The sequence below is a fragment of the Maylandia zebra genome, linkage group LG20, assembly GCF_041146795.1.
Source record: "Maylandia zebra isolate NMK-2024a linkage group LG20, Mzebra_GT3a, whole genome shotgun sequence".
In the NCBI taxonomy this organism is placed as follows: Eukaryota; Metazoa; Chordata; class Actinopteri; order Cichliformes; family Cichlidae; genus Maylandia; species Maylandia zebra.
Window position 1 is genome coordinate 8967161 of NC_135186.1, and position 24785 is coordinate 8991945.

Consider the following 24785-nt stretch of genomic DNA (forward strand, 5'->3'; position numbering starts at 1 on the left):
ACACGAAAATGAAAGCAGCGTGCTTGCTTGTTTCATAACACAGAAGAGGGGGGGCTGCAACAGCAATGCAGACAGGAGGAGGAGGAAGCGAAGAAGGGGTGGGGGGTGCAAGTGCAGCATGCTCCTCTATTGTCTGGAGCCTAATTGACGCTCCAAAATAGCCCAACAGGAGAGGGGAAAATGCTTTTAGCAGGAAGAAAACATTCGAAAGCGGACATTAAAGCCGGCGTGTGTCTCTCACCTTCCGTCCCCGTCTCTGCGATGAGTCCCTTCAAGTAAAAAAAAAAGGGGAAAAAAAGCTTTTATTTAGGAAGTGGTAATGAGAGGCAGGGCAGGCTTGGCCGCTTTCACCCATTCATCGGTTTCTTACTGAAAGAGGAGGGTCGGTCCTGTTGGTCCCTGCACGCGCTCTGTACAGGAAAAAAAAAAGCCATTACGAAAGTTCCGGAAGTGCCCGAGCATCCAAAGTGTTGTGGGCTCCAGTGCTGGTTAGCAGAGGAAAGGACTGCATGAAAGTTAAACTGTCAAATGTTATTTGATGCGTAATACGCGGTTCATTTTGTTCGCCTTTGTTGCATCATCCAAAAATATAATTTAGTAGTTGTTTAAAAAAACAACAACAACATACTTTGTGCAAAAACAAAGAAGAAGAAAGCCTGATATATAGCGAAAAAACAAACAAAAAACCCCCAAAATATAATTTTGAAAATTTAATAATCTATCGGCAAAACGTCTGGATGTGTAAAACCTGCTTATAGCTTACCTAAGATGGCCAAGATCAAGAAATTAATTTAATAAACTGGTATTAACATAATGCAATTTCCTGTTCAGATGTCCGATGATTTCCGAATAAGCGCCCATGCATGCAAGTGTTTCCAATCAGTCTGGCTGGCCTCTGAAGTTCTAAGTGTCTCATATATATATATATATATATATATATATATATATATATATATATATATATATATATATATATATATATATATGTATATATATTAACATCATCTAGCAGATATATATATATATATATATATATATGTATATATATTAACATCATCTAGCAGATATATATATATATATATATATATATATATATATATATATATATATATATATATATATATATATATATATATATATATATATATATAAACCGAAATTGTATTTGTCTGCTATATTTTTAATGCTCATTTTGAATTGGATACCAGCGAAAATGCTTCTAGCTGGGACAGTGACAACAAAAAGTCTGTAAAAGTTGGCCAATCATATAAAATACTGTTTGATGCTACTACTTAAAGGTGCCTGTATAGCTTAAAGAATGTGCAGCTCTTTGCATTGTGTTTTGTTTTGTTTTTTGTTTTTGTTTTTTGATTTTTTAGATCTGGACAGAATGTGCTCTCATGATAGTATCACAACTGTGTAGTGTGATTACTGAATAAAGGTATTCCATATACAACACATGAAACCTGAATATTGGACCAATATTTTAACTTCTAAACATTAATTTTAATGCCCTAAATATTGTTTTTGAGAATGTTTTTAATAGAAAGGATATGCCACAGTAGGTGCATCAGTGCACCAAGCCTAATGTTGCCAAGCTCACGCAGCCATGCCAGCACAAGTCTGGCCCACTTACGTGGAGTTATGTCCTAAATAAACTCTCCAGCTGAATAACTGCATATCTAACAGAGTTTGAATTTTGCGGTATGCACAAAGCCGCTGGTCTCTTTCCCATTGTGCTACTTAACTGTTTTCAGCATTTTAAAAATAAAAAAATTGCATGCACCATAAACAGGAAAAGGTTCTTTCATAATATTTTGCATTCTGGTTTCACCTTATTTACTGACTGCTAAACCAGTTATAACAAGCTATAACAAGTTAACAGCATGTGGATTTTTTCTGTTGTTTTGTTTTTTAGTTCGGTTAAATCAGGAGGATTTTTAGAAAGAACGACATTTCCATTCTAAAACCCAAAGGTCAGCCTTGGTTTGGCTGCTTCATAAGAAGAGCTCATGATTAAAGTGGAGCAGATGATTTCAAGCCAGCACATCAGTATCATCTAGTAAGTCGGGACTCTTCTCTGAAGCAGACCTGTACCCTGACATCTTTCTCCAGCTGTTGACCAGAATACAGATTTCAAAAAAAGAGCAAGTTTTTTTTTGCTTTACAGTATCTATTTCTGTAGATTTTAAGTTTTTGTATGTGTGTTTTTAATATTTAACAATTTAAATACAATATGTAAGCTGGCTGAGCATAGATCAGTGACTTCACGATCAGATGATTTTGTTTATTTTGGACTAAAAGACTCTGATTCGTGTTGACAATATGTATCATCATCTCTGCAAAACCAAAACTGAAACTCAAAAATGTGTCAGGTGTCTCATTTGAAAGAGAACAGCTGACTGTAATGTCAACTCGACCATGCATGTGAACAGTCTGCCTCTCCAGCTTCTCCCTAATCCTTCTAAACATGTTATACATTAAACGGGGTTAATATTCTCCGTTATGAAACTGATCAGCAGGTGGTCTGCTTCACACATTCCTGGACTGATGGAAAAACATGGCTCTTTTTCATATTGATATGGCTCCCTCTTTTGGTAGATGGTCCGCATAACACCAGATTATGGAATTTAAGCAAAGGTCTGACACACAAGGGTGTGATGATCTGTAAAGAAATGGTTAGATACTGCACACCAAAAACAAATAAAATAAATAAATTATATTTAATACACATATCATATTTAAAAATTCTCAACATTAAAAACACCAGCCCATCAACACCTTTTTAATTTAAAATGTGTTTAAATTGACTAACAGCTGTATCCTGTCCTAAAAACCAGAGGCAAGAAATCCTAATATTAACTATAGCTATAAAGGACTTTCTGGAACTCTAAACTAAAAATGTTATTAATAATATACATTTATTATTACTAAAGTTATGAAGACTGTGTTTTACCATATATAAATAACAAATTTCATAAGATCAAAGAAGTACAAAAATACGCTAAGAGACCCTCCTTACAAACTGTCCTATTGTTATTATAGACAGTGATATATTTTGAAGCTTTATAATACAGAAATTATTTTCTATTTCCTTAATATACGGTGAAAAGTCTGGTTTCACTTTGTTGAAGCCTTGTTTACTCTTCTAAAAATTTTACAGTTAGGCCCATAAGTCTTTGGACAATGGCACAAGTTTTGCAACGTTCACCACCAGAGTGAATTTGAAATCAAACAGTCAACATGTGATTGAAGTTCAGACTTTCAGCTTAAATTAAAGTGGTTTAATGAAGTATATGAAGTATTGGGTTATCTGTTTGGCGGTTTGATTGTTAGTTGAGACCTGCACTCTATCAATATTCCATGGCAAATCAAGCAGATAAAAGAGTTGATTCCAAAATGTTGAATTTTCGTTTGGCAGCTTTTCGCTGAAACTCCCAATATGAGCCCCAAAGAGATGAACATGAAGAAGACTGTCATTAGACTGAAATATACAAAATGAACCCATCTGAGAGATAGCAAACATCAGGAGTGGCCAAATCTACAATCTGCTGCAATCTTAAACTCAGTAACGCCAAAAGGCCGGAAAGGCCACAGCAAACAACTAAAGTGGATGATTGGAAATTATTTCCGTGGTTAAGAAAAGAAACTTCAAGACATTAACCAAATCAAGAAGGAGGCAGGTGTATCATTGTCAAGCTTGACAATCTGGACGCCTTCATGAGTGGAATTAAAGAAGCTTTACAACAAAGCAACATCTAAACATCTAAAAGAGCCTTCAGAGTTCTGGAAAATGTTTTCTTTGGACATATCAAAACAAGATTAACGTGTACAAGACTGAAGGGAAGAGAAAAGTATGGAGTAGAGAAGCAGCGCGTGATCTGAAGCATACCACATCATCTGTCAAACTAGTGGAGCCAATGTTGTGGCAGGGGCATGTATGCCTGCCAGTTAGTGGGTCACTGGTGTTTACTGATGATGTGACTGCTGATAAAAGTTACAGGGTAAATTGTGGAGTGTACAGGGCTATAGTTTCTGCTCAGATTCAGCCAAATGCTGCTGACCTGATCGGACAGTAAACGGACCGTGACCCATAGCTTACTGTGAAAGCAACCCAAGACTTTCTCAATGCAAAGACATGGGATGTCTGTCACCTGATCTCAACCCAACAGAGCATGGTTTTTAATAACTGAAGGCAAAACTAAGTGCAAAGAGACCCACAATCAAGCAGCAACTGATGGTGGCCTAGACCTAGCTGTGTTATCAGTAGTTATAGTTATTAGTCTCTACATGTTACCTCTGCAATAGACAGGAAACCTGTCCAGGGTGTACTGCACTTTTTGCCTATGACAAATGGGACGGGCTCCAATGTTTCAGGTATCCAGTGGCTGTACTGACCCAAATGACTGTAGCCATACAAGTTAAAGGACGTATACAAGCATACAGGCGATCCATTGCTCCATATTTTGTGAAAAGGCATCTCCTCTAGATCTTAGTAGAGAAAAAATTGCAAACAATTTACTACACTGTGTCCATCCATTTTCTAAGACTTGGGGGGTCAGGTTTATACGAGTCTTTCTTTCTTTCTTTCTTTCTTTCTTTCTTTCTTTCTTTCTTTCTTTCTTTCTTTCTTTCTTTCTTTCTTTCTTCAGCTGAACCTGTAGGCTTTGACTATTTCATATTGAATCACATTTGAAATTCAAAGGTAGCTATTTGCACCAATTTCCTACATTATGTTCACTTTTTCTTTTCTTAATTTATTTGAAAGAACATTGATATTTTTTCTGTTCAACTGAGTGAAATGAGAATTTTATTTTATTTTGTACAAGCAATATATTTAGTGCAGATTGCTCATGAAGTGTAAAGACGGGAAGAGATTGTATTTTGTGGTTCAGTTCAGTTCGGTTTTACTTATATAGCAAAATCACAGCAGCAGTTGCCTCAAGGCACTTTATATTGCAAGGTAAGGACCCTACAAAAAACAGAGAAAAGCCCTACAATTAAACAACTCCCTTTGAGCAAGTACCTGGTGACGTTAACGGGAAGAAACCTCCGGGAGAACGAGGCTCAGAGAGGGACAGCGAACAGTGATGCTTAGAGGGTATTTGTTTGGTGAGGAGACCACACACATTCAGATAGCCCAAACTGTTTGAAAACCACGGAGAGGGAGAATGTTATGTGAATCAATCAGGCAGTGTGAGGTAGGGGAGATTTTCTGCATGTTTTATTTCTCACTGGAGCACTCATAGAAATGAACCCGTACTATAAATTTTAATGGTGATTCCAAGTCAAAATAGAGTCTGTAGAAAACATCTATAAATCGGAGAAAGACGGAAAGTTCAGGCACAGATGTTTGGAATTTTAACCTTGTGTTTCCCTCATTAACACGCTAGATGGAGCCACTCACCAGGTATTAATACTCAGCCTCTAAACACTATATGTAGTGTGTTCACACTAGAAACATGACAAGCAGGCTCATACTTGGAGCGCAAGGAAAATCTATGAGGTGCCGTAAGGGACATTATTACTGAAACGCTCTCACACACACAACTGAAATGCTCTCACACACACTACTGAAATTTTAGCTCTCACACACACTACTGAAACGCTCTCACACACACTACTGAAATTTTAGCTCTCACACACACTACTGAAACGCTCTCACACACACTACTGAAATTTTAGCTCTCACACACACTACTGAAACGCTCTCACACACACTACTGAAACGCTCTCACACACACTACTGAAATTTTAGCTCTCACACACACTACTGAAACGCTCTCACACACACTACTGAAATTTTAGCTCTCACACACACTACTGAAACGCTCTCACACACACTACTGAAACGCTCTCACACACACTACTGAAACGCTCTCACGCACACTACTGAAACGCTCTCACACACACTACTGAAACGCTCTCACACACACTACTGAAACGCTCTCACACACACAACTGAAACGCTCTCACACACACAACTGAAATGCTCTCACACACACTACTGAAATTTTAGCTCTCACACACACTACTGAAACGCTCTCACACACACTACTGAAATTTTAGCTCTCACACACACAACTGAAACGCTCTCACACACACTACTGAAACGCTCTCACACACACAACTGAAACGCTCTCACACACACTACTGAAACGCTCTCACACACACTACTGAAACGCTCTCACACACACTACTGAAATTTTAGCTCTCACACACACTACTGAAACGCTCTCACACACACAACTGAAACGCTCTCACACACACAACTGAAACGCTCTCACACACACTACTGAAACGCTCTCACACACACTACTGAAACGCTCTCACACACACTACTGAAATTTTAGCTCTCACACACACTACTGAAACGCTCTCACACACACTACTGAAACGCTCTCACACACACAACTGAAACGCTCTCACACACACTACTGAAACGCTCTCACACACACTACTGAAACGCTCTCACACACACAACTGAAATTTTAGCTCTCACACACACTACTGAAACGCTCTCACACACACTACTGAAACGCTCTCACACACACTACTGAAATTTTAGCTCTCACACACACTACTGAAACGCTCTCACACACACTACTGAAACGCTCTCACACACACTACTGAAACGCTCTCACACACACTACTGAAACGCTCTCACACACACAACTGAAATTTTAGCTCTCACACACACTACTGAAACGCTCTCACACACACTACTGAAACGCTCTCACACACACTACTGAAATTTTAGCTCTCACACACACTACTGAAACGCTCTCACACACACTACTGAAACGCTCTCACACACACTACTGAAACGCTCTCACACACACTACTGAAATTTTAGCTCTCACACACACTACTGAAACGCTCTCACACACACAACTGAAACGCTCTCACACACACTACTGAAACGCTCTCACACACACTACTGAAACGCTCTCACACACACTACTGAAATTTTAGCTCTCACACACACTACTGAAACGCTCTCACACACACTACTGAAACGCTCTCACACACACAACTGAAATTTTAGCTCTCACACACACAACTGAAATTTTAGCTCTCACACACACAACTGAAACGCTCTCACACACACTACTGAAACGCTCTCACACACACTACTGAAATTTTAGCTCTCACACACACTACTGAAACGCTCTCACACACACTACTGAAATTTTAGCTCTCACACACACTACTGAAACGCTCTCACACACACTACTGAAATTTTAGCTCTCACACACACTACTGAAACGCTCTCACACACACTACTGAAACGCTCTCACACACACTACTGAAATTTTAGCTCTCACACACACTACTGAAACGCTCTCACACACACTACTGAAACGCTCTCACACACACACTACTGAAATTTTAGCTCTCACACACACAACTGAAACGCTCTCACACACACTACTGAAACGCTCTCACACACACTACTGAAACGCTCTCACACACACTACTGAAACGCTCTCACACACACAACTGAAACGCTCTCACACACACTACTGAAACACTCTCACACACACTACTGAAACACTCTCACACACACTACTGAAACACTCTCACACACACTACTGAAACGCTCTCACACACACAACTGAAACACTCTCACACACACTACTGAAACGCTCTCCCACACACTACTGAAACGCTCTCACACACACTACTGAAACGCTCTCCCACACACTACTGAAACGCTCTCACACACACTACTGAAACACTCTCACACACACTACTGAAACGCTCTCACACACACTACTGAAACACTCTCACACACACTACTGAAACACTCTCACACACACTACTGAAACGCTCTCACACACACAACTGAAACACTCTCACACACACTACTGAAACGCTCTCACACACACTACTGAAACGCTCTCACACACACTACTGAAATTTTAGCAGAGGCATTTCTGCTGAACAGGAAGTTGTTTCCTGACAAGGAAACTGATGGAAAAAGTGGTATATTTCAAAACACTACAAGGATTTCTACTCAGCAACCTGCTAGTACAGCAGTCCCCAACCTTTTTTGCGCCACGTAAACAATATAAAAAATAAAAAAACGATAAATACCATGAAAACCATAAATAGAAATGTGTTCGAATTTTTGTGGAGGAATAAAACCCATTACATAGAAAGATCTCAGCTTGTGAAGGGATACAATAAAGGTGGTATCAAAACTCCAGAATTGGAATTTATGGTTGGCACCCTTAGAATTAAATGGTTAAAATCTTGTCTGTCACAGCCAGACTCTACTTAGCTCCACATCCCATGATTCTTGTTTAATAAAATAGTATACAGGATTAGACTTTATTTTGAAATGTGATTTTGCGGCAAATAAAATCCCCATAAAGATATCAAACTTTCCAAAACAGACGTTGCATTTTTGGGAAAATGAGATTTACCCACAACTTCTCCCCATAATTCAACCTTATGGAATAATAGGGTAATAACACTTAATCAAAAATCAATTTTCAAGAGTGACTGGTTTGAACAAAAATATTATATTCATAACAGATTTGTTGGATGATAACGGTGTCATTCTAAGTTACACAGACTTTTCAGAAAAATATTGTCTAAACTGTTCTCAAAGAGAATATAACAAATTTTGTGAACTGGTCCCACTGCCTCTGCTTCATTTGATTAAAATTTTTATGATATACAATAATTTCTCATCAGTGCTCCCAAATTTATTGCTAGGGCAATGTCAGCTGTTTGATAAAAATGCAATAAGAAATTTGTTAGTAGTTTCTTCAAAGACAAAATATTTCATAGTTACAACAGAATGGTTACATGGCATGGTTCTAATTTAGTTATTTCATATACACTGGATAAAGCATACTAAAAATTTATGAAATAGCCTATTCTACCTAAAGTTAAAGAAACACACTTTAAACAAAACTAATACTGTGGCAGAATTTCTAAAAAAAGAGATTTGGCTTTGAGGTGGATCAGTGTTCTTTTTGTACTGATGAAAATGAAACCCTAGAACATCTTTTTTTTTCCTATGCCCTATCACACAATGTATTTGGTGCAACTTAAAAAATTGGATTTCCCTAAATATTAATGATGTGCCACTGTTTGAATTACATCATAATTTTTTTTATATGGATCATCTAGCATTGGATGTCTCAGACATTATTAACATCATCATACTTGTTGAGTATTGCAGCATCGACAGCGATCAACTCGAAGGAAAATGACGACGGAGGCAAAAATGTCCTTAATATTTTTGGGAACTTTATTCCTCATCAACATGCGGCAAAACTTTTCTCATGGGTGCCATTTTCGTTGTGGTATACTTTTTTTTTTTCTTAGGGGCGTGATGACGCAGCATCCGTGCTCTTACAATGAAACAGTGCCTCCTTGTGGTGGCAACTAAAATACTGTCTCTGTTAAACCACAGTAACCATAATGCAGTTAAACACTGTACAACATGAGTACACACAATGAATATCTTAACAATACTTTTGAGTAAATATCATATCCATTGTGCTAAATGGAGGAACGCTAAGCCTTCTCTCCCTGGTTTTTTTGATGATTTTAAGATATTTTTCTTTGCTAAAAAAAAGACAAAAAGCACATATGCCAAAAAAATAACCAGGATAATGCACGTCTCCCGCTATTCTAAATTTTGACTTATGCTGAGGCTAATATATTGTTAAGTAATGCAGCTGTCTCACTAAGGTCCAGAATCGATTTGTTCCACGATTCGATTCAATTCAATTCGATTTGATTATGGGGAATTTTGACAGTCAGAAATATTATAATTCAGATCAGTACATTTACATATTTTTGTATTTAAAAAAAGGAAGCTGACACACGCAAGACTTTATCAAAGGTGTGAGCATCACAGCAGATGCCTTTGTGTCAAAGTAGCTGAAGATAAAACACATAAAAACATGAAGGTGGTTTTCCTGGCCTGGGATTTTATAAAAAATATTCTGCAGTACATCAAAAACGAAAGAAAACCATTAACATATGAACGTTACCTCTGACGTTACAGCGGTTTTATTAGAGACACGGCTAACGTTTTGCATTTTGCATAATTTTAAAAAGTTTAAATTTATTCAGTATTGAACGGCAGAAATTAGGTTTTCTTTTCGGAAGAATGTAAAATGAAACAAAAAAAAAAACAGCAGCCGACTGCGCTGTAAACAACAGTAGACTTGTGCATAACAAGCAAGCGAATAATACAGAAAACAGATTTTTAGACGGGAAACTGTTCTTGGAGTACAGAGAGAGAGAAAGAGAGGGCTGTGCATGACGTGCGATTTTATCGTGGTGGAAGCAAAACAGTGAAGGAATTCATGACGATGTTTATGTGAAGCGCAGTTTGGATCTTCTTTTGCTGCTGGTTCAGTCAATATTGTTTGGGGAGAGATCAAACTAACAGCTTTAGAATCGGCGCAAAAACGGCGTGAAAACAAAGCGCGGACCTGCCGACAGATCAGAGTCAGCGAGCTGTCGGCTTTCAGCCCCGACCGTGTCCGTGCTGTCGGGTGAGAAAGGCGACATCTCACTGATTCTGATCCGCGGGTCCGCGCTGTGTGTTTACGTCTTTGTGCAGAAGCCGTGTACCTGCTCTCATTTACTGTCTTAGCTGTTTGGTGGTTGTTGAAATTTTGTGAGGTTTCACCAGAGATTCTGGCATTTCGGGTAAAATAAATTTATATTAAAAAATCGATTCAGGATTTTAATGAATCGATTTCACGTTATCCAAGCCAGAATCGATTTTAATCAATAAATCGATTATAAAAACCCACCCCTAACTAACAGGTTGCTGAGTAGACATCTGTGTGGTGGTTTGTTTGAAATCTAACACTTTTTCCTTCAGTTTCCTTGTCAAGAATTAACTTCCTGTTTAACTGAAATGCCTTCCTGTTTAACTGAAATGCCTTCCTGTTCAACTGAAATGCCTTGGTTTTTCAGTAGTGTGTGTGAGAGCGTTTCAGTTGTGTGTGTGAGAGCTAAAATTTCAGTAGTGTGTGTGAGAGCTTTTCAGTAGTGTGTGTGAGAGCGTTTCAGTAGTGTGTGTGAGAGCTAAAATTTCAGTAGTGTGTGTGAGAGCGTTTCAGTAGTGTGTGTGAGAGCTAAAATTTCAGTAGTGTGTGTGAGAGCTAAAATTTCAGTAGTGTGTGTGAGAGCTTTTCAGTAGTGTGTGTGAGAGCATTTCAGTAGTGTGTGTGAGAGCTAAAATTTCAGTAGTGTGTGTGAGAGCTTTTCAGTAGTGTGTGTGAGAGCTAAAATTTCAGTAGTGTGTGTGAGAGCTTTTCAGTAGTGTGTGTGAGAGCGTTTCAGTAGTGTGTGTGAGAGCATTTCAGTAGTGTGTGTGAGAGCATTTCAGTTGTGTGTGTGAGAGCTAAAATTTCAGTAGTGTGTGTGAGAGCGTTTCAGTAGTGTGTGTGAGAGCATTTCAGTAGTGTGTGAGAGCGTTTCAGTTGTGTGTGTGAGAGCGTTTCAGTAGTGTGTGTGAGAGCTAAAATTTCAGTAGTGTGTGTGAGAGCGTTTCAGTAGTGTGTGTGAGAGCGTTTCAGTTGTGTGTGTGAGAGCTAAAATTTCAGTAGTGTGTGTGAGAGCGTTTCAGTAGTGTGTGTGAGAGCGTTTCAGTTGTGTGTGTGAGAGCTAAAATTTCAGTAGTGTGTGTGAGAGCGTTTCAGTAGTGTGTGTGAGAGCTAAAATTTCAGTAGTGTGTGTGAGAGCGTTTCAGTAGTGTGTGTGAGAGCGTTTCAGTTGTGTGTGTGAGAGCGTTTCAGTAGTGTGTGTGAGAGCGTTTCAGTAGTGTGTGTGAGAGCGTTTCAGTTGTGTGTGTGAGAGCGTTTCAGTAGTGTGTGTGAGAGCGTTTCAGTTGTGTGTGTGTGAGAGCTAAAATTTCAGTAGTGTGTGTGAGAGCGTTTCAGTAGTGTGTGTGAGAGCGTTTCAGTAGTGTGTGTGAGAGCTAAAATTTCAGTAGTGTGTGTGAGAGCTAAAATTTCAGTAGTGTGTGTGAGAGCGTTTCAGTTGTGTGTGTGAGAGCGTTTCAGTAGTGTGTGTGAGAGCTAAAATTTCAGTAGTGTGTGTTAGAGCGTTTCAGTAGTGTGTGTGAGAGCTAAAATTTCAGTAGTGTGTGTGAGAGCGTTTCAGTAGTGTGTGTGAGAGCGTTTCAGTAATAATGTCCCTTACGGCACCTCATAAAAATCTTCCCGATTATACAGTGTTCTGACAATTGACATCACGGCTCCAAAATGCAACTCATGAGAAACAAATACTGCCTAAAGTGCAATGGTCCAGAGATCTTTTTTTCCCTCTTAGAAAGCTCCTACAGTTCACTACTTTGAAACTATTTTTATGTACATTGCAAGAATAAAGAACCATGAAACACAAACCAGCATATTTTTAATATCATAACAAATTGCATGTTTGATTCTTTGTGAGTAAATCTATATGTCAAACATACTGGGCCCTGAACTCAGAGACTAACCACCACAGGTCGGTGAGGTGAGAAGTAGTCGTGGGCCACTCACTGAATAATGCTGTATATTTTAGTTTTACTTCCTTACCCCAATTTAAAGAAAAGTATAACTCATGTCCAATGTTTGCTTCAAGAATGTATTACAGTCATATTTCAGTTTTGAAGTCAGCTGTAAGGTAATTGCATGGCTGCACAGTAGGACATTACAAACAAAGGCTGCATGCCGTGCAGGTGTTCGGTTTCACGGTCCTGGTTCTGTGCGTGCTGGCTCAGCCCGATGGCCCACTGGGGCACTCATTAACGTTTGCGGGTGCAGCTGTGCTTGTTCTACCATAATAACTCAGAGCGTCTGAGGCAAACAAAATGAAAAGTGAATTGTGTGTGTTGTGTATATGTTATCTCAACATGTATGATGTATGCCTGCGCCTCCCTTTCTTCTCTCCTGTTTGTGTTCTGCAGGGTGTGTGTGTGTTGGGGTGGGGCATCACGTGTAACTGTGGCTGCTCATTTATCAGCCCTGCCATATGCTGCTTTATGTAAAAACAGAGTCTTGTTGAGAGGCCTTATGGTGAATCCAATACAAGTCCCGTAACAGCCATTTTTCATTTACTGCAGGCTTAAGTTTATCACAGTGCGTGTACATAAAATGAGAAGCTGTTCCATCTGTTGTCTGTAAAGCATCCAGTCCTTATATAATCTGTACAGAGAGCAACAAGGCAGGTAGGCCCTTCTGCTTTGGATTTTGCTTAGATACATTGAGGTACCTTAAAACATTATGATAGACTTGATAACCCATATAAAGCAATGGCACTTCTGATTTGCGGGTGGGTTTATGCCAAAAATGATTGCAGGAATTCAAACAGTTATAACAGACTAGTTGGCCTATAATCTGTCAGAAGTATGTCAAACATATCTCCCATGAAGGATCTCAAGTCATTTAGAGCCAGAAACAACAATCCTGTCACAAGTTAGAAGCTGGAATCGGTTTTTGGCAAAGTAAAAAAAGGAAAAGTCTAGAGATAGTAGACATGGTAAGTGATCACTTTTTGGAAAAACACCAGTGGTTAACTGTGTTTACATTGCACTGGTTAGTTTGGTGTTTTCAAAAACTCTGGAATAGGATCTCCCAGGATGGCTCAGCAGGCATGCATCCTGGGAGGTCCTATTCCAGAGTTCCTGCTCTTCAACTAGCTCACCTGCCATCTATCAGCTCGTCACTCTCTGCTTAAAAGGACCAATCCTGCTCCCGTTTTCTGCCAAATAGTCAGCCTCCTAAATGTACTAAGCAGGCTCTTTTGTGAAAGAGACCGGCCTATGACACATACATTAGTTCCTAACCAATTATTAATTTTCTGGTTAAAATAAAAGCACAATTTCTAAATCAGCCTCTGAAGAGGATTTGCCTTCCCAATACATGGTGCTAAACCAGGGGTGGGCAATCTCAGTCCACGAGGGCCGGTGTCCTGCAGGTTTTAGATCTCACCTTGGGTCAACACACCTGAATCACATGATTAGTTCATTACCAGGCCTCTGGAGAACTTCAGGACATGTTGAGGAGCTAATTTAGCCATTTAAATCACCTGTGTTGGTTCAGGGACACATCTAAAACCTGCAGGGAAACTGGCCCTCGAGGCCTGGAGTTGCCCACCCCTGTGCTAAACCGAAGTCATATAACTCTAATACTAAGTACCCAAAGACAGTACAATCACAAAACTTGAATAGTCCATGCCACCAACACGGTAACGTTTCAGCCTTGTGATCGCAGTCAGAGCATGAAACAAAATGATAGATAAAAATGCCTCATTTGTAATCACACTACACTACTCTTTTTTAAGATTTGTAATTGTAACATGTTATCTGAGATTACAAAGTGTATTATTATCTGTCTTTTAAACCAATCATCTGACAGATTACTGCATTTTCTTTCATGCTCTAAAGGCTGAAATATTAGCGCGTTTGTTGGCATGCGCTAGTAAATGGACGTAATTAAGATTCGTCAGCTATTCAAGTTTTTGTGCTTGTGCTCCGCGTTCCCTTTGGTTACTCGCACTTGCTCTAACCTTTGTGTCTCTGCTATCAGCACAGAGTTAGCTCTTTCTGCTGTCCTGCAGGATGTGCTGGGACACCACCCAAACAGATTGCTGACGAGGACTGAATCTTTCCCGTCACGCACATTACGGTAATTAACTCTGTGTTCAGAGGATGAAAAAGGTAGTTCAGCCTTTTTGTGAGATAGCTGAGAAATATAAAGGCAAGAGCTGATGATTGGTAAGGCTATAAATTCTAAAGGGATCAGAAGTATAAGCTAAATTCTTTAGCTCTAAGTTAATAATTAATTTCATGTTCAACTTTACACTCAGATAAGTTGAAAGGACTGCTTCATTCCTTCTATCATGACTTCCGCAGGGCAAAAAAAGGGAGAAGAAAGAGAATTACTAATGAAAGGGAAACGAGACGCAAGAACAACGTCTCCATATCATTCCTGTCGTGTGTTATAATAATATATATAATATAGTAGTAAATTACCATCTCATGAAAAATCACATGTGACTTTGAAGAGTTTAAATGGTTGTGAAATAATAGTCATAAAAAAAAGCTTTAATCAAATTGTCTTTTCATGGGGGAAAGAGTAAAGAAAAACAACCAGAAGCGTTTTCTGTTGTTTCCTTGAACTCATTGCGTATTGCTGCAAGGCATTCTGAGGTACAAACAAACCAAAGCCCGGCGTTTCCCTTTTATAGTTTCATTTTGAAACACGGGATGTGTTATGGGAAAGGTAAACTACCACAGAATGCTGGTGAAAATCTCATTTTATCAATTCTCCGAATACCAAATGGAAAGAAATGTGGGGGATGTAATCCCATAAAGGGTGCCTCCAATTTATGAATGCGATATTTAATCATGACTTTATTTTTTACAACTTTCTAGGAGTAGAATAAATTTCTTCTTATAAACCCCACTTCTACAGAATGTATGGAAAGTTTTACACTGCCACACAAAGCTTTGTATAACTTAGGACTTGTGTTATTTTTGAAAGAAATGCAATGTGCACTCACTGGCAACTTTTTTAGGTACCCCTGTTCAACTGCTTGTTATTGCAAATAGCTAATCAGCCAATCGGATGGCAGCAACTCAATCTACTGAGGCCCAACCATCTCTGATGTTTAAAGGGTCCAAAAAAAGAGAAGATAAAATAAAAATGTAAAATAAAGCTGATGCATGGCTGTTGTTTTTAGACTCCGCGTACTTGTGGCTTGCGCTGTTGCCCTCGAATGTTACACCCCTCAGTGAAGTCCATTCATCCAGTCCACAGTATTTAAAACACACTTGCAGCAGCATTATTAAAGTGATATTTTACCCAAAAAAGCTAAATTGATTCTTATGAGTCATTTCCTCAGAAAACCTTTGGCCAGAAAAGGTGGTATAGTCCTTTAATAAGTACAGCAGAAGAATAAATGGTGCTTTTTGTTTTAAGGGTAAAGGTACAGTCAGAGGAAGGGCGGACTCCCAGGAAAGAGATAAATGATATGAGAAGCCTCCTGGGTTGTGTCCTCTGGACTTGGGCTCTGAAAGTGCTGATTGGGGTCTTCTCTTCCCATCAGTCATTCAATCAACTGTTCACATTTGACCAATAGGGGTTCCCTTTCTCGGTCTGTTGCGCAGAGTGGAGTGAAGTGCTGGCACATTGCTCATTTTAATCTCCTTAAGTATTTACTTCAACAGTAGCGTCAATGCGTCAGTCTGTCAAAGGGATCGATTTCAGCGCTGCAGATTGCCTCAGAAGCAATGGTGCTCTGCTGGAGCCGGAAACGCTGGCTGAGAAAGTGCATTTTGGATTCAACAATTCATCAGAAGGTTCATGATGGCAGATTAAAAAGAGACTGCTTGGACTTCTGCCATTACAGTATTGTAGAGCTGTAGAAATGACAAATGTTTAAATCCTCCCAGCCTGTTTTTATGTTGCCTGTGGTCAGCCTCCTTTCAGCAGACGTTTGCCTGTTTTAAAGCCTGTGGACCAAAAAGCTGTTGGAGGTTATTAGTCAGTGGCCACTCGCAGACAACCAAGACACCAAATACAGTGTTTCACTAACAGACATGTAATTAGAGCACTATGGTCTTCATTTCCTTCATTATAGACATCGCAGGTCTGATAGACGTCTTTATCCAGCACACATTCTGACACGCCAAAGGAAAGCTCTCTTTAACTGTGTCAATTCATTTCTTTTGTTAGTTACACCTTTTCAGTGCTAGCTTACACCCCCCTTTAAACTTCAGAACTGCCCTTAATTCTTCCTGGCGCAACAAGCCCAACAACGTGCTGGAAACATTCCTCAAAGGTTTTTGTCAATATTAAAATGACAGAATCACACAGTTGCTGCAGATTTGTTGGCTGACACGTCCATGATGTGACTTTCTCACTTTCTCACATCCCAAAGGTGCTCTACTGGAGTGAGATCTGGTGACTGTGGAGGCCACTTGAGTTCACTAAACTCTCTGTCATGTTCAATAAAGACGTTTGAGATGATTTGAGCTTTGTGACACAGTGTTTTATCCTGGGAGGAGCAGCCGTCAGAAGATTGGTTCACTGTGGTGATAAAGAGATGAAAACGGTCAGCAACAATACTGCTGATATAAGGATGGATGGATCCATGTTTTCATTTCATTTACTACATATTCTCACCCAACCGTCTGCATGTTGCAGCACAAATTAACACTTTCCAATCTTCTATTGTCCTATTTTCTGGAACCTACAGTGAATTGTAGCCTCAGTTTCCCGTCCTTAGCTGACAGGAATGTCACCCAGTGTGGTCTCCTGCTGCTGTAGTCCGTCTACTGAAAATATTCAAATAACTTAAGGAAAGTCAAATAACCGTGGGGTTTTTGACTTCCTATCTGCTCAAAGCCATGAACAAAGTATATAAATCAGTTCCTAATGGTTCAATAGTCTTGACTCATAATTAAAAGCAATACTAACTTAAACACAATATAGATTTGATCTCTTTTCATTATCATTTCTCATTTGTTCAAAATCTATAAAATCGAGAGTATGGATGTTTTTCTGCACTCACCTTGCTTGTTCCCATAGATTAAATAAAAACAGGTCCAGCGATGTGTGACACGTCTCCTGGTTTTCTCAGGAGCTGATTTAAAGCTTGGTGTTTCAGCCAGTGGGTCAAACTTGTTTTGCCATTTTGAGCCAAAGACGCTTCCTGCTGTAGTAGCACAGGGTGTTTTTGTTCACGCACTTTAAACAAATTCTTCTACCGCACTGAAGTGAGCATTAGCAATTTTAAGGGTAGCACATACCAGTCCACATAGGGTAATGTTAGCACCAAAGTATCCTAAAAAAGCAGTAGCTTAATGAGGTACAAATATTCAAACTTAATAAAATGCTGACTCTGTGTTAGATTAACTCCTCATCCACAAACACAGTAAAACTGCATGACAGAAAAAACCTAAATTTAAACTGAGACTAGTCAACAAGTCAAAGACAGATCAAGTTTACAGTCAATCACAGATCTCGTTCTACTTTCTTTTAAATCATTGCACTCGAGTATCAAACTTTACAGGAAGAATCCTGTAACTGCAACAAATCCATGAAATAAAAAGTAATATTAAAGGTTAGTTCATGTGTTGGGTACCTGCAGCCATGCAGAAGATTTTTGTTCTTTGCTACAGGACCATTAATGCTTTGCACAGCAAGTCTTGGATGTCCTTGTTGTTTCTTTGTTGTTCTGCTGATTTCAGTGACATGCTTTAATCTTTGGTCTAATATTCAAGTAAAAAGAAACTCTTAGATCACAGTAAGTTTAAAGGTTTCTGCCAGTTAGTCCGGGATGGGCAACTGTTTTTTTGTTTTGTGAGAGCAAATGAAAATGCAAATAGTTTATTCAGGTTGTACTTGCAGACCATGACATTCAAGGCTAGGAAGGTTAAAGTTCGCATGTCACTGTCTCTGTATTCAAGCGGAAGACTGCTTTGAGTGAAATAACAATGACTAATGTGTTACTGATTGTTCATTCAAGAGTAAAGTTTTGAGAAAAGGGTCTTCTGGGATTGCCTGAGCTTAAGAGCCTTTACCTATCAGCTTGCACTTTCCTGTTTTTTAATGCCTTGACACAAAGATGTCTTACTTCTCCCGATGGAGCTCTGTGAACCATTATAAATCTTTCTATTAAAATAACATCACATGACTGAAATGCAACAAAGCTTTCTTTGCCATGTGAATCGGTTTGACAAAACAAGAAAGTGTGAAGCAGAGAAAAATATCAATAGGCAATAGCATTAATGGTGGAATGTGAATGCTAAAATAAGCTCAGAGGATAATTGTTTTTTCTTTATCTTTTCAGCACCAGCACTACTTTGTCTCTTTCCTTTGTGCTGGAAGATATACTGTGCAGAGTGTAGCGCTGAAGTTTGCTGGCAGGGTTTATTCATCTCTATAAAGTCTGGCCTCAGAGGGAGATACTTGGCACTAGAACAGAAAGTGGTCCTTTTCCCAGTAGCTTTGGGTGTGAGACGCTCTTATCTTAAAGGCTTTGTTGTTATTGTTTTATGGATTTAGTACCTCTTTTTTCCCCCTCAGTCTCTTAAATATGTTTTTGTTTGTTATGCTATGTCCTTGTTTTTTGGACACTAAGTGAGTGACATCACTTAGTGACATTTGAATTTGGAGAATTTGAGATGGATAAGAAAAATCACCTGTAAAGAAACAATCAAGTCCAGACACTCAGCTTTAATTAGAGAGGCTGAACAACGATATTGCTTTGAACATTAAGGAATTACGGCCATTTATTTTTTTCAGGGACTCAAATGTGCATGGACAAATAACCCAAAAGCTGTTTTGTAGAGTATTGTGGGCTGTGTGTTTGCTATTCCCTCGACAGTAGAGTGTGTAGAGGTCTGCAGTTAATTTCCATTTAGAAAACCTTTGACCCAAAATGCAGAAAAAACTGAAGAAATCTATCAAAGTGATGGCGTGATCATTAGAGCAACAGCTTGGTGCATTCTGATGAGCTTGCCAACATAAAAATACATCCAGAGGAGGCAACAATCATAGATAAACTCAGGATTATTTCTTCTTCAAAGGGTTTGATTATTTTTTAAAAAAGAGGGGCTAATATTCACCTGGATTAAACACCACAAGCGGCAATAAATCATGTGCAACATTGTGCAAAAGTCTTGAGTCACCCCTAATTTCTATTTATTTTTATCCTAAGAAGCCACAGTTTTTTTTGAACATGGGTTGCTTTTTAACTAATTTTTAGTCCAGTCAATGTACTTGATCATTTTCAGAGGTTTTTGGTTTTTGTTTGTTAATTCACTAAACACTGACCTATGAATTATTCAGCACCTACCTGAAGTGATGAACCAGTTTTGTGTCTACACATAACAGATCAATTTTATGTTTGATATTTAATGCTTGATAAAATTGATATTTTATGAAATATTAATTTTAAAATGTATAAAATAGTAGTTTTATGTATGTATATATGTTAGTGAAGGGAAACAGGGAAAAGAGGCATGCCAAGGTAGCTAAATTACTCAAGACTGAAAATCAGCAGCGACAGGGTTGATGGAGTGATGAATCCAAATAAGTACGTAGCAAGGACTTAAGGAGAGAGTGTCAGTGAACAGGGAGCATCTAAAGCCATGTGTCATGGCTGTCATGGTTTAATGATGCATTTTAGTCAGTGGTGTTGGAGATCGTCTCAAAATTGCTTGTATTAAAAACACAGAAAAGTACCATCAGAGTTTGATCCACCATGAAATGCCTTCTGGAAAGTGTCTGATTGGCTGCAGTTTCATTTTTCAGCTCAACAATGATCCCAAACATACTGCCAATGCAGTAAAAGAATACCTGAAAAACACACAAGAGCACACTGTCAGTCATGGATCAGCCTCCCCAGAGCCTGGACCTGCACATTATTGAAGCAGTGTGGGATTATACTGATAGAGAACAGAACAAAAGGCAGCCAACATCCAAATGAGAGCTTTCAATGTCCTTCAAGAAGCCTGGAGAACTATTCCTGAAGATACTTAAAGAAATTACAAGAAAGCTGCCTAAGAGAGTTCAAGCTGTGTTGAGGAATAGAAGAGGACATGAAAGCTAAACATTTAAAGCCTGTCCTTTTTAAAGTCATTACAACTGAACAAACTCTGTTGTTGCCTCATATACTGTATTTTAATGTACGTTTGCACATTTTCCTAGCAAATAAAAAGAGGTGAGGCTGTGGCTCAAGACATTTGCGCAGTACTGTAAATCTCTGGTTTAGGCTACTGTTACCAGTTACAGCTAACAAGAGCTTCTACTAGCCTGTTCTAATGTAGCCAAAGTCCAACAAGCCAACGTCATAACGGGCAAATTTTCCAGCGCATTAACCTCATGCCCAGAATTGTTTGGGTGTCAATAAACAGCGCGTGCCCGGCAGGTGTGCAACACTCTGGAGTATTTTTTTTCCTTTTCGGACACGTGATACTCCAGTGCAGTGGCTCCTGGTGCCTCTGCGCGTTCGCGTACCTCCTCGTGCCCTTCTCAGAGTGGGAAAAAGTGTCACGTGAGCGCGCGCTCCCATGTCTTACTGCACTCTCCACTGCCCCTCCCCTCAGCATCAGCATCAGCGTCCACAGCGAGAAAGTGCGACCTCGCGTTTGTGTCTTCGCACCTCACGTGACATAATAAATTCTACGTAATAAACCAGGCATTTTACGTAGTTTTTGGTCACACACAGAGGTAACCAGGCTCCTCTTGCATAGCGTATCTATACATGGCAGAGTGATCCTCATTTCCACATTTAAGTCGCTGTTATTTGCATGCTTGCACGACACTGCAGTGTAAATATTCACATTTGTTAATAAATGTGATGGATTAGGGTATTTTTCTGTCTACAGGCTGATTAAGTCCACAGGTTAGGGGAGATTAACTTTAAACTACACGATGTTACCATCTTTTTCTTTAATTAATGTGAAAAATTCTGCATTACAATTAATAAAGCTCATTCAAGCGGTGTTTATTTAGACCTAGATGAGCTTGGAAAATGTAATTGAAATCTCTTCATATCTGTGCTTGTTTTTCTTATGCTCACCAACAGGAGGTGAAAAGGTACTCCCCTTTTAATTCCTCTCCCCGGTGCTCCTTGTTTCCTAATCTCGCCCGTGCGTCCCTGTTTCCTCCCCACGGGACTCATTTAACTTTGATCTAATCAAATCTAATCTAATCTCGCTTTCTCTCGCCGCTCGCGCTTTCATTTTCTCTCTCTCACAGCCGCCGTGGCCGTGCGGCACGCTCCCGTCATCACGTCAGGAGGAGGCAGCCTGCTGGTGCTGAAACTGACGAGGATGAGGACGATGATGGCGGTGACGGAGGAACAGCGCTGAGTTCGCTCCGCTCAGTTTTCTCTCACTTCTTCTCCCTCCTTCTTAGTTCTTTTTGTTTTGACTGCATAAGTAAAACACAAAACGTAGCGATACAAAAAAGCGACACCGCCGATTTGACCTAATACCTTTCTCCACACCCCTCCCGTCTCCTGAGTCGAGACCGAGATGGGGAACGAAGCGAGCATGGAGGGCGGCGGGCAGCCCGGGGAGCCGGGATCCGCTGGGATGATGGGGTCGATGATGCCTGGAGGACCCTCGCAGGGACCAGGACAGCACATGAAGCCGGTCAACGGAGCAGCTGCCGGTGGAGGAATGGGAATGGGAGGCCCCGGGATGGGAATGACAAGGTAGGAGCAGCAGGAGCAGCAGCACTGGGTGAAGTGCTCAGGGTAGCAGCGCATCTCCGAATTTGCGCCGTAACACGGAAACAGCTGATGGACAGCAGCAGAGCAGATGCCGTCTTGATTGCGATTGTTTTTTGTTTTTTTTTACAGGGATGGGATTACGTGGGTGTTAAAAAGTGTTTCACCACTCTTGTGGATTTGGGATTTTAAAGAGGAAATGCTCAGAGTGTAAGGGGTGAAATAAAATAATAAAATAAATAAAAGAATCACTGAGCTGTCCGCGGTGCTGAACACTACGAGCTGCACTGAATGGCTCTTTTTGTAAGGTAGACTGATTTCCACAAATAGGTTTGACATTGCGTGTTATACCACCTTACGACGGCCGTGCCCCTCTGGTCTGTGTGACCGCTTGTCACCAAGAATGAGATAATTTTATTCCGCGGTGTCATGTGCTGCCCTAATAGTATTTCCTCGTTCTTGGCTCGGGTTGTGCTTTGGCGTAGTGTATTGCACGAGGCATGTTTATTCGCTCTTCCCTCCTAATTATTGTGTAATTCAGAGGCTGCGTGGTTTCATTTACGAGGCGTGCCAGTGTCACGTCTTGGTGTTTTACGTTGGAGACGGGATGCAGCTGGGTGCTCGAAGCGTCTTCATTGCCTCGCTTGTTTCCGCATGGGCGAAGGGAGTATGCCGAATGTGTGTGAGTGTGTGCGGGGCTCGTGCATGTGTGCGTGTACGTTAAGGGGCTTGCCTTTCTATGTAGGCGTGTGTTTGATGATGCGTAGTATAGCCTACTGGTACTATGAGCAGCCCCACCGTTTCTCACAGAGTCGGTGCTTCTTATCTTACCCAACCAAATCAAATCATAAGCACGTCCAGATCATGTCCTGGGCAGATGTGCAGTATTGACTTCACTAGATTTTCTACTCAGGGCTTCAGCTGGTTAATGTAAGGATATTGTGTGTGTGACAAGTTTTTGAAATGCCATGTCTGTGGACAGTGGGAGGAAGCAAAAGGTCCCAGATGACCAGCGGGTTCAAAAGCCAGAACCTTCTTGCTGTTAGGTGATAGCATTAATCACTGCATCACAGTGCATGCCTGAATGAAATATATATCTGAGTGCAGCGGATATTTAGATTACATTCGACAGAGAGCCTAAGCAAAGTTAAATCTAGCCTCTTGGATGAAAACACATAATCTTGTGTCCTAGTTCAGCATACTGTAGATCTTCTACATAATAATGACGCCATAAAACATCTATAGCATGCGATAGCAGTGCTCAAACACACCCCATATGTTACCTAATCTGTCTGTGCTTTACTTACTACCAGATGAAAAATGATGGACCAGTAATATCTGATTCTGTGACACATTGTTCTCACATAACACGATGCGATTGGCTGAGCAAAAACAGATTTTTTACATTCCTTTGTTTTTGCCACCATCCAGGAATCCCAACTTACTGTATCACCTCATCCATAAAAACCCTTCTGCAGACAAGCGAGTGCACAGAGACCTAATCAGGTTGACACTCTGTGGATATAGTCCCCGACTATAGGGCTGCAGCTGGTCTACACACACACACACGCATACACACACTGGGATCTGTGTGTGCAGGTTCTATTTAGGACACATCCTGGGTTTGATTCATGTCTCTATAGGAGAGGAAAGCAGAGAAGTGCAGGCCTAACTATCCTTATATAACGCAGGGACTCAGAGAGCAGATGACAGCTTCAGCTCGTTTCCGACAAATGACAACAGAGCTGAACGTGCTCTGATGTGTTACTGGTGCATTACACTACTTTAGGGAGTTTGCTGTGATGTCGTGCATCCTCTGCCTCTTTTATGCATTTTCTGCTGATTTTGGATTTCAGGCCTCCTGCCCACATTTTCAAAATCACTCTATATAAAAGGCCTTTTTTCCTTTTCTTTTTTGCATGCTGCGCCTCACATTAAGTATTTATAACAGCGTAATACAAGGCCATGTGAACAGATTGAATCACGTGTTTGCTCACCCCCGCCCTCTCACTCACACACACTCTCTCTCACACTTCCCTCCCTCTCCTGCGCTGCTTTGCCTCACTGCCTGCTCCCATAACTCTCTCTCTCTATCTCTTTCTCTCTCGCTCCATCTCCTCTGCACACTTGCATGCTTTGATCCCTTTCCCCCCTTTTCTCCTCCTCTCCCTCTGTCTTTATATTTGTTGTGCTCTCCACCGTTTGCATACTTGCATCTTTTAAATAGAAAAAAGGGTGCTGTCCTCTCTTATCATCCTTCCTTCTCCTATTGCTTCTGCCCCTCTGTTGCATATGTCTATATTTTTCATTCCGTCTCTGTAATTTCACATGATTACAGATTATTTCTCACTTCCCCTCACTTTTCAAACTGGTATACTCCTCAGTTCTCTTATTTATTTATTTTTTTGTAAAGCAGAAAGCCAAAGGAATATATCTTAATTCTCTTTCCTGCCATGTCTGGCCACTGTAAGATTTAGCAAAAGTTAAGCAAACAGGAGAAAAAAGTACCTTTTTAAAGCTATTTTCAGCTATCTTTTAGTCTATTTAAGGTAGCAGGACTGTGTAAG

General features: G+C 40.1%; 1 protein-coding gene across 1 annotated transcript in view; it reads right to left on the bottom strand.

The window, feature by feature from the left end:
* The window catches only part of LOC101465377 (helicase ARIP4), an 83102-nt gene extending 82737 nt beyond the window's left edge, over positions 1-365 (bottom strand). The window contains exon 1 of the mRNA XM_023152273.2: positions 242-365. The gene's annotated coding sequence lies outside the window, so the exon portion shown is untranslated. The remainder of the gene's footprint in view (positions 1-241) is intronic.
* Positions 366-24785: the final 24420 nt, after the last annotated feature.